The sequence below is a fragment of the Petromyzon marinus genome, chromosome 1 (genome assembly GCF_048934315.1).
Source record: "Petromyzon marinus isolate PM22_M1 ecotype Great Lakes invasive population chromosome 1, UKy_Petmar_22M1.pri1.0, whole genome shotgun sequence".
NCBI lineage: Eukaryota > Metazoa > Chordata > Hyperoartia > Petromyzontiformes > Petromyzontidae > Petromyzon > Petromyzon marinus.
This window is the reverse complement of record NC_133667.1, coordinates 6,507,431-6,521,706: the sequence shown is the minus strand read 5'-3', so window position 1 is coordinate 6,521,706 and position 14,276 is coordinate 6,507,431.

Below are 14,276 nucleotides of genomic sequence, written 5' to 3'. Positions count from 1 at the left end.
TTGGTCGACATAGTAGCAGCTGAAGAGGCAGTCATATTGTCTACATGTTCCCAATCCGATGTGGACATTATTGCCGTCAATGATAAGTGTGATTTGTAGAGTGTCTTGTCTAACTGATCTAGTTCTGTGCGTATAAGTCTGATTTTTTCTGAGATAAGAGCTAAGCTAGTTTTGAAAAGAATTCGTTTCGCATTAGAAGAAGTTACAGTAGCAGAAGTGAGTGTAAATGCGATTGGTATTACCCCAGAGTCGCGGCATCTCTTCAGGAAGGTGAGAGACTCGATCAGCTGAGCTTTCTTATCCCGGAGTTTGTTGAAGGATCTTAAAGTTATGTGAAAACCCTCCCCGTAGAGGCGATTAAATTTTGATTTAAAGCTTTCGTGACTGCAGTAATTCATATTCTTAGTTTTTTCGGTAAAGTCACGTTGAAGAGAAACAACAAAATAACAAAATATATATAAAACAATAAAAAATTCTCACGACGTTTCGACCATAACTCAAACGGTCATCATCAGGTGTGTCGGTTTGCATAAATTTATTTTGAAAACGGCATATTTATTTATTTATATAAAAAAAATAACGTTTGCGTCACGCGCAACGATTGGCTGTTTGCCAGGACTAGTCCATCTATTTTTTGAAAAGAGGAGGGGGGAGACGAAATTTGTTTTTTATGTATGCTGTCTGAAAGGCACTGTAAGCGTGAACAATCAATCAAGAACTGAAATGATTTATCAAATCTTTCCAATGATTGCTAAGATAGAATCCATCTTCTCGGTTGAAATTGTCTCTGTGTTTGTATATGTGGATAGCCTCATGAACGAATCTCTCATGGAAGCCAGATGGCTTACAAAGAACCTCCGTCTTGGAAAAGTCAATGGCATGTGAGCCTACTGAATTAGAACAATGATCTGCTACGGCCGAGGTGTTGGTCCTACCGTGTTTAAGGTCTGCTTTATGTTCACGAATGCGGTCCGAGACATGGCGTTTGGTTTCTCCAATGTAACTACTACCACAGAGGCAACTTAGTTTGTAGACACCAGGGTATTGTATGTCCGGAATCACATCTTTTACAGACGGAACCAGATCACGGATTTTATGTAATGTGTTGAAACGGACCTGGATCTTGTGTTTATTCAAGATTTTGGAGATCTTTTTTGTGATCCCAGCAATGTAGGGTAAAGTGATGGTTTTGAAAGGCTCCTCAAGAGGGTTCTTCTTCATGGTTTGAGTGATAGCTTTGCGGATTGTATAGTCGGAGTAACCATTAGCCCTAAGAGCTTGGTGTACGTGCTTGAGTTCACTGCTTATGTGTTCCTGGTCGGATATGCATTGGGCTCTATGATACAGAGTCTTGATGAGAGAATTCTTCTGTGATGGATGGTGGTGGGAATCCGGTTTCAGATAAGCATCCGTATGGGTAGCTTTCCTGTAGACAGAGTGGCTCATTGAACCATCAGGTCTCTTTTTAATTAGGACATCCAAAAAAGGTATCTTGCCATCTATTTCGACTTCCATGGTAAATCTGATGGCTGGGTGTATGGAATTGATGTGGTCGAAGAATTGGTCTAGAGCAGGCCGGCCATGTGGCCAGATGACAAAAGTGTCATCCACGTACCTCTTCCATAAGGTTGGGCGCAGAGTGGCAGTCTGGATGGCGTCAGTCTCAAATTTCTCCATGAAAATGTTAGCTATAACTGGAGAAAGGGGGGAGCCCATTGGGGTGCCCTCAGTTTGTTTGTAGAAAGTTCCATTCCAAGTGAAGTATGTATTGGTTAAACAGTGTCTCACCAGGGGGGGTACCTCAGTGTTTAGTCCTTGATGAACCAAGTCTTCAATGATTGCAATGGTGTCAGGTACAGGAACCTTGGTGAATAAGGAAACTACATCAAAACTGACAAGCAGGTCGTCTGGGGACAGGGAAATACCCTTGATTGTTGATACCAGGTGAGTAGAATTGTGTACCGCAGAGGTGGTCTTTCCAGTGAAAGGACGCAGGATTTCAGACAAAAAACGAGCTAGTTTGTAGGTGGGGGAGCTGATAGTAGAGACTATGGGACGAAGAGGTGTATCAACTTTATGTATTTTTGGTAAGCCGTATAATCTTGGTGGCCTGGCAGCAGAAGGTTTCAACGAAAACTGTTTAGATTGATCAATTAATGCGGTTGAATCAGAAATTATTTTGTTGGTTTGTGTGACGAGGCTGTTGGTGGGATCTCTTTTTATTTTTGTATAACTACCATCGTCGAGTAATTCTTTAATTTTGTTGTTGTATTCTATTTTATCCATGATGACAGTAGCATTGCCTTTGTCAGCTGAGAGAACTACAATATCATTCCTCTTTAATTTATATAATTCAAAACGCTCATCTTTGCTGAGGTTGCTAGCTGGCATCTTAGCGTTTTTGAGGGTTGCAGCGATTTCAGATCTTGCTACGTCTGCAGCGATGTGACCCAGGCCCCTGAGAGCAACGTCTACTAAGATGCCAGCTAGCAACCTCAGCAAAGATGAGCGTTTTGAATTATATAAATTAAAAAAGAGGAATGATATTGTAGTTCTCTCAGCTGACAAAGGCAATGCTACTGTCATCATGGATAAAATAGAATACAACAACAAAATTAAAGAATTACTCGACGATGGTAGTTATACAAAAATAAAAAGAGATCCCACCAACAGCCTCGTCACACAAACCAACAAAATAATTTCTGATTCAACCGCATTAATTGATCAATCTAAACCGTTTTCGTTGAAACCTTCTGCTGCCAGGCCACCAAGATTATACGGCTTACCAAAAATACATAAAGTTGATACACCTCTTCGTCCCATAGTCTCTACTATCAGCTCCCCCACCTACAAACTAGCTCGTTTTTTGTCTGAAATCCTGCGTCCTTTCACTGGAAAGACCACCTCTGCGGTACAAAATTCTACTCACCTGGTATCAACAATCAAGGGTATTTCCCTGTCCCCAGACGACCTGCTTGTCAGTTTTGATGTAGTTTCCTTATTCACCAAGGTTCCTGTACCTGACACCATTGCAATCATTGAAGACTTGGTTCATCAAGGACTAAACACTGAGGTACCCCCCCTGGTGAGACACTGTTTAACCAATACATACTTCACTTGGAATGGAACTTTCTACAAACAAACTGAGGGCACCCCAATGGGCTCCCCCCTTTCTCCAGTTATAGCTAACATTTTCATGGAGAAATTTGAGACTGACGCCATCCAGACTGCCACTCTGCGCCCAACCTTATGGAAGAGGTACGTGGATGACACTTTTGTCATCTGGCCACATGGCCGGCCTGCTCTAGACCAATTCTTCGACCACATCAATTCCATACACCCAGCCATCAGATTTACCATGGAAGTCGAAATAGATGGCAAGATACCTTTTTTGGATGTCCTAATTAAAAAGAGACCTGATGGTTCAATGAGCCACTCTGTCTACAGGAAAGCTACCCATACGGATGCTTATCTGAAACCGGATTCCCACCACCATCCATCACAGAAGAATTCTCTCATCAAGACTCTGTATCATAGAGCCCAATGCATGTCCGACCAGGAACACATAAGCAGTGAACTCAAGCACGTACACCAAGCTCTTAAGGCTAATGGTTACTCCGACTATACAATCCGCAAAGCTATCACTCAAACCATGAAGAAGAACCCTCTTGAGGAGCCTTTCAAAACCATCACTTTACCCTACATTGCTGGGATCACAAAAAAGATCTCCAAAATCTTGAATAAACACAAGATCCAGGTCCGTTTCAACACATTACATAAAATCCGTGATCTGGTTCCGTCTGTAAAAGATGTGATTCCGGACATACAATACCCTGGTGTCTACAAACTAAGTTGCCTCTGTGGTAGTAGTTACATTGGAGAAACCAAACGCCATGTCTCGGACCGCATTCGTGAACATAAAGCAGACCTTAAACACGGTAGGACCAACACCCCGGCCGTAGCAGATCATTGTTCTAATTCAGTAGGCTCACATGCCATTGACTTTTCCAAGACGGAGGTTCTTTGTAAGCCATCTGGCTTCCATGAGAGATTCGTTCATGAGGCTATCCACATATACAAGCACAGAGACAATTTCAACCGAGAAGATGGATTCTATCTTAGCAATCATTGGAAAGATTTGATAAATCATTTCAGTTCTTGATTGATTGTTCACGCTTACAGTGGCTTTCAGACAGCATACATTATAAAAAATGTAGTCTCCCCCCTCCTCTTTTAAAAAAAAATAGATGGACTAGTCCTGGGCAAACTGCCAATCGCTGCGCGTGACGCCAACGTTTTTTATAAATAAATAAATGTGCCGTTTAAAAATAAATTTATGCAAACCAACACACCTGATGATGACCGTTTGAGTTATGGTCGATACGTCGTGAGAATTTTTTTATTGTTTTATATATATTTTGTTATTTTGTTGTTTCTCTTCAACGTGACTTTACCGAAAAAACTAAGAATATGAATTACTCTAGTCACGAAAGCTTTAAATCAAAATTTAGGCTCATCATTCTTTTTGCGTGGCGTCTCATCAGAGGAAACTTGGCATTATTCAAACTCTGATAGAAGTCAGGGAGGGAGAGAAGCTGATGTTGACTCTTCAGAGAATCATCACATTGCATTTCAATCAGTTCTAACTGCAGACTCTCTTCCACTTCTTCTGCATCCACCAGGAAGGGGGTCGAGAACAGCTTGATTTGTTTTTCAATGACAGAAAAATCTTGGAAACGCTGGTTGAATTCTGTCACGATAGATACAATCACAGACACATATTTCTCCTTTTTAGCAGAAAGGTCGGCCTTTGGAAAAGCAGACTTGATTTCAGACAGCGCAGGGAAGTGTGCAGCATTAAAGCTTCGTAGTTGTCTCAAACAGGCGGAACTTTACACAGAAGGCTTTCATGTGCGTATACAGGTGTGGCACCAGCTGTTCTTTGCCTTGTAGGGTCTTGTTCAGTGTATTCAGATGATGAGTAAGATCAACTAAAAATGCCAGGTCTGCCAGCCACAGAGGGTCACTCAGTTCATGAAGAGGTCGGCCCTTCTCTTTCAAAAACTGGTCGATTTCTGATCTCAGTGAATAAAACCGCTGCAGCACAGAGCCGCGGCTGAGCCAGCGCACATCAGAGTGGTAGAGTACATCCCCGTATTCAGCATCCACATCAGATAGGAAAGCTTGAAATTCTCTGTGGTACAGTCCTCTAGCTCGAATTATGTTGACAGTTTTTACAACAGTGCTCATCACATCGCCCAGCTGGACAGTCTTGGCACACAGTGCTTCTTGGTGGATTATACAGTGCATCCTAACAGCCTCACCTCCGCTCTCTTTTACCTTGGCGCACACCATCGATGCCATTCCTTTGCGCTCGCCCGTCATGGCCGAAGCTCCATCCGTTGTTACTCCACAGAGCTTGTCCCATTTAAGCCCCATCTTTTCAACTGCCTCTGACACAGCTTCAAAAATATCTCTACCCGTCGTTGTGCCTTTTAGGCTCATCATATCAAGCAGTTCCTCCGTACAGCAAAAATTATCATCTACTCCCCGCAAAAAAATTAACAGCTGCGCGGTGTCTGTGGCATCTGTGCTCTCGTCGCATGCTATCGAGTAAAAATCAAAAGCACAAGCTTTGTCTCTCAGCTGAAGTTTCAAGTTCGCTGACAAGTCCTCGATTCTCCACACCACTGTATTTCTGAATAAGCTCACGCTGTTGAAATCCTGCACTTTTTCCGGGCACATTATTTCTGTGACTTTGATGAGGCACTGCTTTATGAAATCACCGTCTGAGAACGGTTTGCCGTGCTGGGCAATTAGTTTAGTGGCTTCATAGGTTGCTGTTGTGGCGTTTTCCTGTATTTTGTTAGCAGGAAATTTTTTTTGTTGAGCTTGCAGGCTAGCCGCCATTTGCTTGACTTTCTGTGTTCGCTCGGCACCGGTGTACGATGTGTAGCTCTGATGTTTGGTCTCATAGTGCCGATGGACATTATACTCTTTCATCACAGCAACATCTTCATTGCAAATCAAACAGACACACTTTCCGTTGATTTCTTTGAAAAAATATTCATTTTCCCACCGTGTTTGAAATCTTCTACACTCACTTGCTATTTTGCGTTTCTTCGGTGCTGCCATTTCTGGTGACTCGCGGTAAAAGTTTTTCTTTGCTTAATTTTGTTTAGTGGAGAAGCACGGTTTTCCGTGGCTGGCTCCATCTAGTGTTGAAACTGAGAAGTGCAACAGAGTTGAGCTCAAGCTTCTTGTGCGGGCCATATTCAATTATATTTTCAGAATTTGCTGCGGGCCAATAAAAACTGGACCGCGGGCCATAGTTGGCCCGCGGGCCGTAGTTTGGACACCCCTGCACTACACTATACACTGCTATAAACTACGCAATACACTATTATAAACTTTGCTATGCAATATTAGACACTACACATCTATACCCGAAACACTATTGTAGACTCCTATCCACTATACTATAATACACTACACTATGCACTGGTATACACTCCACAATACACTACACTATATACTATAGAATACACTACACAATTCACTAATATACAATACACTACTATACACTACACTATACACTGGTATACACTACACAATATGCTACCATACACTCAACTACTATACACCACAGAATACACTATACTATACACTATACTATACACTACTATACACTACACTATACATTACTATACAATACACTACTATACAATACAACCAAAGAGTTAGTTAAGCCGGTTAATAACCTCCTTTGTTATGCTGCAGGGGAGTAAACTAGGGCTGCTGGGGGAAGTACTAAGCTCCGCCAGCTCGAAACAACGTGCCACAAATATCCAAGTGATGGGAGTAAGTAGGGCTTGGTGTCAAATTTCTTAGTGACGGTACTGTTTAAAGCTGGGAGTAAAAAGACTGGGAATATGGATATGAAAACTAGCTGCCTTGCAATTTACTGCAAGGCAGTTAAAGTTTAATTTGGTTAATGACATCCTTCCAATGATTGCTCAATTTGATCCATCTCGGTTGAAGTTATGTCTATGTTTGTATATCTGGATGGCTTCATGGACAAATCTTTGGGAGTATCCAGATGGCTTGCAGAGTACTTTGTACACATTGTCCTTGAAACATATTGAACTACACCAGAGACAGCCTTCTTTATGGCCTTGTCTCAACAGTGTTAGACCAGAGAATGCCAAATGGCAAACACAAAGACAATGCAAATATCACGGCATTAATATCTTGGGTTGAGCAGGTTGTATCTATTATAGTCTTGATACCGGCAAAAAAGGGTTCCATTGATAGGATAAACAAGCACACCCGACTGTGCTTAAGGGAATGCCAGTGTGTGTTTCGGTGATAATAGTGAAAATGTTCTGTCTGACAGATATGTGGAGGAAATTTGGGTTCGATTTGTAGACGTTATTATGTTTATTATATTTGGAGAGAGGCTATGGGAACTTCCAGGCATTTCAGGTGAACAATTGTGATGCTAGGCGAGCAAACTAATCATAGGGTTAGGGTTGCAAGCAGCCCCAGAATCATGACAAACGAGGGTGTATTCAAATATCACCTCAAACTCCAATAAATAAATAAACAGATAATTACGATTCCAATATTAAAGTAATATTTACTGCAATTAGTATAGGACAATAATTTAACGCAACTGTGATATAATTATGTTATGTAGCATGTCTTGCATATAATGTGCGTAGTAACCCAAAGCACCCAAAATGGTCACTGCTAGCTCAAAATGTCCCCCCTAATATATTGATATAAAAAATCTTTTTAGAATAATAAGTGCTATGCTACGACAGGCAACCACGCACCGCCGTCCGAATTCATTAGCAAATGTAATCATAACCAAACTTAACAAGTTGCCATTATTATTACTACTGGTGCTAGTATTACGGTGTACTGCAGTTCTGCGTGTGGTTTGTCCAAGTGGTGTTGCCGTATCCCAGCAAACACTGTACTGTCTCATATTCTTTGGGTCTTTCGGTAAAGTCACTTAAATAGGTTCAAAGAAATTAACAAAAAACTACGACGTTTCGATCGCAACACAGGCGTTCGTCATCAGGAAGAGAGGGTTAGCTTCTAAAGGGTTAGCTTCTAAAGGTAAACTGTTTATAAAACTTTGAAATAGGCGTAGCTCAAATGTCAGCAGCCAATGTTAATGTGAGTGGTGGGCAGCGACCGCGACGGTGGTGGGTTTTCCCACCAAAGGGCTGCCAGGTAAAAATGAGACCGTTCAGCAGCTTCCACGGCAGGCGCCCTGAGTTGGCTATGTTAATGTGAGAAATTAGCATGTTAATGGAAGATCGCAAGGCAAAAACCTCAAGCTCCGTGAGCAAGGTGGCTGTGTTAGGGTGAGAAATTTCACCTGTTAATGTACATCAGAGAGCCGAAAATAACTAACATCGGAAGGTGGTAGGGAGGGAACAGCACAGCCAGTTATGACTTAAACTGGTTGATAACGTCCTTCCAATGATTGCTCAGTTTATGCCCATCTTCTAGATTGAAATTGTCTCTGTGTCTGAATATATAGCTGGCTTCATGAACAAATATTTGTTGATAGCCAGTAGGCTAACTAACATCGGAAGGTGGTAGGGTGGGAACAGCACAGCCAGTTATGACTTAAACTGGTTGATAACGTCCTTCCAATGATTGCTCAGTTTATGCCCATCTTCTAGATTGAAATTGTCTCTGTGTCTGAATATATAGATGGCTTCATGAACAAATATTTGTTGATAGCCAGTAGGCTTGCAAAGTACCTTCGTCTTAGAGAAATCAATTTAGTGTGAGCCCACCGCATTAAAACAATGATCAGCCACGGCCGAGGTATTGGTCCTACCGTGTTTCAGATCTAACTTATGTTCACAAACACGGTCCGAGACATGTCGCTTAGTTTCCCCAATGTAACTACTGCCGCAGACACAGCTTAGTTTTACATGTCGGCTTTCGCGACCAATATTATTCATAATAAAGGTTTTTGGGTTAGATCGCGTTATTTATAAATGTGTCGTAACCCTCCACCACTCGACACGGCCAAACAGTAAAAAAAGTGTCATGTTTACAAAAGACAAATAATTCACTACTTTAGCCCACCGGTGTGTTTAACAGTGAATCAACATCATTTAAAATTTGAGTTCGACGTTTCGCTGGTAATTACATCCAGCTTCATCGGGCAAATGGCAAATTGTGATTACTCAAATTTGAAATGATGTTGATTCACTCTTCAACACACCGGTGGGCTAAAGTAGTTAATTATTTGTCCTTTGTAAACGTGACACATTTTTTACTGTTTGGCCGTATCGGGTGGTGGAGGGTTACGACACATTTATAAATATCGCGATATAACCCAAAAACCTTTACTAGGAGACACAGCTTAGTTTGTAGACGCCGGGGTATTGCATGTCAGGGATCACATCCTTCACAGATGGGATCAGATCACGAATTTTATGTACTGTGTTAAATCGCACCGAGATCTTGTGTTTTCTCATGATTTTGGAAATATTTTTGGGCACCCCTGCTATGTATGGCAAGGTGATGGTTCTGATTGGGTCCTCAGATGGTTCCTTCCCAACGGTTCGGGTGATAGGTTTTAGGATTGTGTAGTCTGAATATCCATTTATCTTGAGAGGCTGGTGTACGTGTTTCAGTTCACTGGCTAAGTGATGACGGTCGGAAATACATCGAGCTCTATGGTGTAGAGTTTTGATGAGGTAATTCTTCTGGGAAGGATGGTGGTGGGAGTCAATGTTTAGATATGAATCCATATGGGTGGCTTTCCTGTAGACAGTGTCCCATTGAGCCATCTGGTCTCCTTTTGATTAAAACATCCAAGAATGGTAGCTTGCCATCCTTTTCCACCTCCATGTTGAATTTGATGGCTGGGTGTATGGAATTGGTGTGGTTGAAGAATTTGTCCAGAGCTGGTAGGCCTTTTGACCAGATGACCAACGTATCATCTATGTATCTCTTCCACAAGGAAGGACGTAGGGTGGATGCCTGGATGGCATCTGTCTCAAAATTTTCCATGAAAACATTGGCTACAACAGGAGATAGGGGAGAACCCATTGGGTTACCTTAAACTTGTTTGTAGAATGTTCCATTCCAGGTGAAGTAAGTATTGGTGAAGCAGTGTCTCACGAGGGCCAGTACATCAGCATTCAGTCCTTGTTGGACCAAATCTTCAATGATTGCAATGGTGTCAGGCATAGGAACTTTGGTAAACAAAGAGACTACATCGAAACTAACGAGCAAATCACCTGGAGATAGTGAGATGTCCTTAATTACCGATACCAAGTGAGCTGAGTTAAGTACAGCTGAGGTGGTCTTCCCAGTGAATGGTTGTAAGGTCTCAGACCGAAATCGAGCCAGTTTGTAGGTGGGTGAGTCAATGGTGGATACGATAGGACGAAGGGGTGTATCCTCTTTATGGATTTTTGGTAAACCATACAAAGTGGGTGGTCTAGCAGCAGAGGGTTTTAAGGAAAACCGCTTGGTTGGTTCGATTAAAGTAGGTCCTGAATTTTTTTTATTGTGTGTGGTTTTGTCCATGATGACTGTGGCATTGCCCTTGTTGGCTGAGAGGATGACTATGTCATCTCTCTTTTTTAATTTAGAAAGCTCAAAGCGCTCATCCTCACTGTTGTTGCTAATAGGCGTCTTTGCGTTTTTGAGGATTCCAGCGATCTCCGATCTTGCCATGTCTACAACCATTCACTGGTAAGACCACCTCAGCTGTACTTAACTCAGCTCACTTGATATCTTCAATCAAGGACATCTCATTATCACCAGGTGATTTGCTTGTCAGTTTTGATGTGGTATCTTTGTTTACCAAAGTCCCTGTGCCTGACACCATTGCAATACATTTCGATTTAAAGCTTTCGTGACTGCAGGGATTCATATTCTTGGTTCTTTTGGTAAAGTCATGTAGAAAAAAATAATAATAAAAATATAAAACAGTACCCTGGCGTCTACAAACTGAGTTGCCTCTGTGGTAGTAGTTACATTGGAGAAACCAAACGACATGTCTCGGACCGCGTCCGTGAACACAAAGCAGACCTAAAACACGGTAGGACCAACACCTCGGCCATGGCAGATCACTGTTATAATTCAGTGGGCTCACTTGACATTGACTTCTCCAAGACAGAGGTTATCTGCAAGCCATCTGGCTACCATGAGAGATTCGTTCATGAGGCTATCCACATGTACAAACACAGAGACAATTTCAACTGAGAAGATGGATTCTGGCTTAGCAATCATTGGAAGGATTTGATAAACCATTTCGGGTCTTAATTGATTGTGTTCACGCTTACGGTGACTTTCAGACCGCATTCCATTCTCTTCCTCTCCCCCCTTCTCTTTTCCGAACATAGATGGTCTCGTCCATCTGAACAACTGCCAAATCGCCGTCCGTGGTGCTGACGTAAAAAAAACGCCACTTTTTTCAAATTTTCTTGCTGTGGATTTCACACCTGCTGATGATTGCTTGTGTTGCAGTCGAAACGTCGTGAGAATTCTATTGTTTTATATTTGTATTATTTTATTGTTTCTCCGTGACTTTACCGAAAGAATCAAGAATACCATTGCAATAATTAAAGATTTGGTCCAACAAGGACTGAATGCTGATGTACCGGCCCTGGTTAGACACTGCCTCACCAACAATTGCTTCACCTGGAATGGAACATTCTACAAACAAGTTGAAGGTACCCCAATGGGTTCACCCTTATCTCTGGGTGCAGCCAATGTTTTCATGTAGAAATTTGAAACAGATGCCATCCAGGCATCCACCCTACGTCCTTCCTTGTGGAAGAGATACGTAGATGATACGTTGGTCATCTGGCCACATGGCCTACCAGCTCTGGACAAATTCTTCAACCACATCAATTCCTTACACCCAGCCATCAAATTCACCATGGAGGTGGAAAAGGATGGCAAGTTACAATTCGTGGATGTTTTAATCGAAAGGAGACCTGATGGCTCAATGGGACACTATAGGAAAGCCACCCATACGGATGCCTACCTAAAACCTGACTCCCACCACCATCCATCCCAGAAGAATTCCCTCATCAAAACTCTACACCATAGAGCTCGATGTATTTCCGACCATCACCACCTAGCCAGTGAACTAGAGCACGTACACCAAGCCCTCAAGAAGAATGGATATTCAGACTACCCAATCCGTAAAGCTATCACCCCAACCGTTGGGAAATAACCATCTGAGGACCCAATCAAAGCCATTACCTTGCCATACATAGCAGGGGTCAAAAAGATTTCCAAAATCATGAGCAAACACAAGATCCAGGTACGATTCAACACTACGTAAAATTCGTGATTTTTTTTCCATCTGTGTAGGATGTGATCGCTGACATGCAATACCCGGTGACTACAAACTAAGCTGCGTCTGCGGCAGCAGTTACATTGGGGAAACTAAGCGACATGTCTCGGACCGGGTTTGTGAACATAAGGCAGATCTCAAACACGTTAGGACCAATACCTCAGCCGTGGCTGATCATTATTTTAACACTGTGGGCACACGCGAAATGTATTTTGTCAAGATGAAGGTACTCTGCAAACCCACTGGCTATCATCAAAGATTCGTCCATGAAGCCATCCAGATATATAAATACTGACACAATTTCAACTGAGAAGATGGGTACAAACTGAACAATAATTGGAAGTACGTTATTCACCAGTTTAGGTCATAACTGGCTGTGTTGTTCCCTTCCTACCTATGTTAGCAATTATCTTCGACTCTCTGAGTTACATTGATGAACACAGCCACCGTTAGCTGTGTTAGTAAATGGCGGCTTTCCATCCTTTTCTGCCTCCATGTGGCAATGTTCCTTTCCGAGCTCTGTCTAGCTTACATGTACTAGCAAATTTCTTACATTGACATGCTAATCTCTAACAATACAATGGCCACCCCCACAGCTTCGTTTATCAAGATTTCTCCTATCTTACATTTACATGCAAATTTAATCTCTAGCCCCACCCGATGACCGTTGGGCTACACCCATCTCAAACCTTTATAACTGCCTGCCTTAGCAGCGCTCCGGCCATATATTTTTTCCTGCTTCAACAGCTTTCACCTGATGACGATTGCTTGTGTTGCGATCGAAACATCGTGATATTGTGATTCATTTTATAATTTTTCTATCTACGTGACTTTACCGAAAGACCCAAAGTATATGACTTAGATCTTCGATGAGTCAAACAAGGCTGAATAATGTGGTCATGTGTCACGTGCACCAGGAGAAACTGGACAGACTGGACTTCGAAGGAATATGACAGTCTTTTATCGGTGTCAACGATAAGCGCAAAAAGGCCTTTGGATCCTTTGCTTGAAGAATGGAAAGTCAAAACACTTGTCATTGCCTAGAGAGGAGAAGAGAGGATAGGAGAGGAGAGCAGAGCAAACGCCCCTGCTGCCCACCCAAGTTTACTTGTAAATTTGTAAATATAAACAACAATTTTATATACCTTGGCCACAATATCTGGACTTTTCTTCATATAACAATGCATAGATTTCTGTTTATATGATTGAGGTTATGGTTCTACTGTATTAATCCCTAATTTCTTCCATTACATACAATGAAACAAGAGAAAAAAACAGAGCAATGTAATACAATACACTATTGGACATTATTGTAAACAAAAAGTGTATCCCATGTGTTACTGAATTTTTAAATATTTTAGGCAGGAAATGGCAGGAAATTAGTTTTCGAATTTGTTTTTTTTCTGGTGGGGGGGGACCCCGGACCCTTTGGAAGATTTGGTCCTCCCCAGTGTTCACTCCATGGCTACGGCCTTGCTGCTTAGGGTTGCCACGGGCGTTTTGTCTTCCAATTTGTTCACTACCATGCGTATGTGTTGTCTACAGCCATTAATAGGGCAGAGATTGCAGAAACATACAAATAGAAATAGGCCATTTGCACCCAAGCTTTCACATCGTGCAAGTTCCCAGCTCAGACCTTGGTTGGGGAATTGCAGATTTTGGCGGTTTCAGGCACCGAGGCTGGACACCGTGGTCTGCACGTGAGATTTACCAAGACTATGTTGATGGCATTGTTGTGGGATGGGTCGTGTGCACCTTTATCAGACGTCATCAAGCAGTGAGAGTGGAGGCAGTAGAGGACCTGCTTGTTTAGACGGTTATGTGTTGGCATGTTCGTCCACCCCACTGATTTGATGATTGCTGTGATTCGGGGGCATAATTCAATTCAATAATAAAATCCTTTTTGTCTAATTTCAATTTT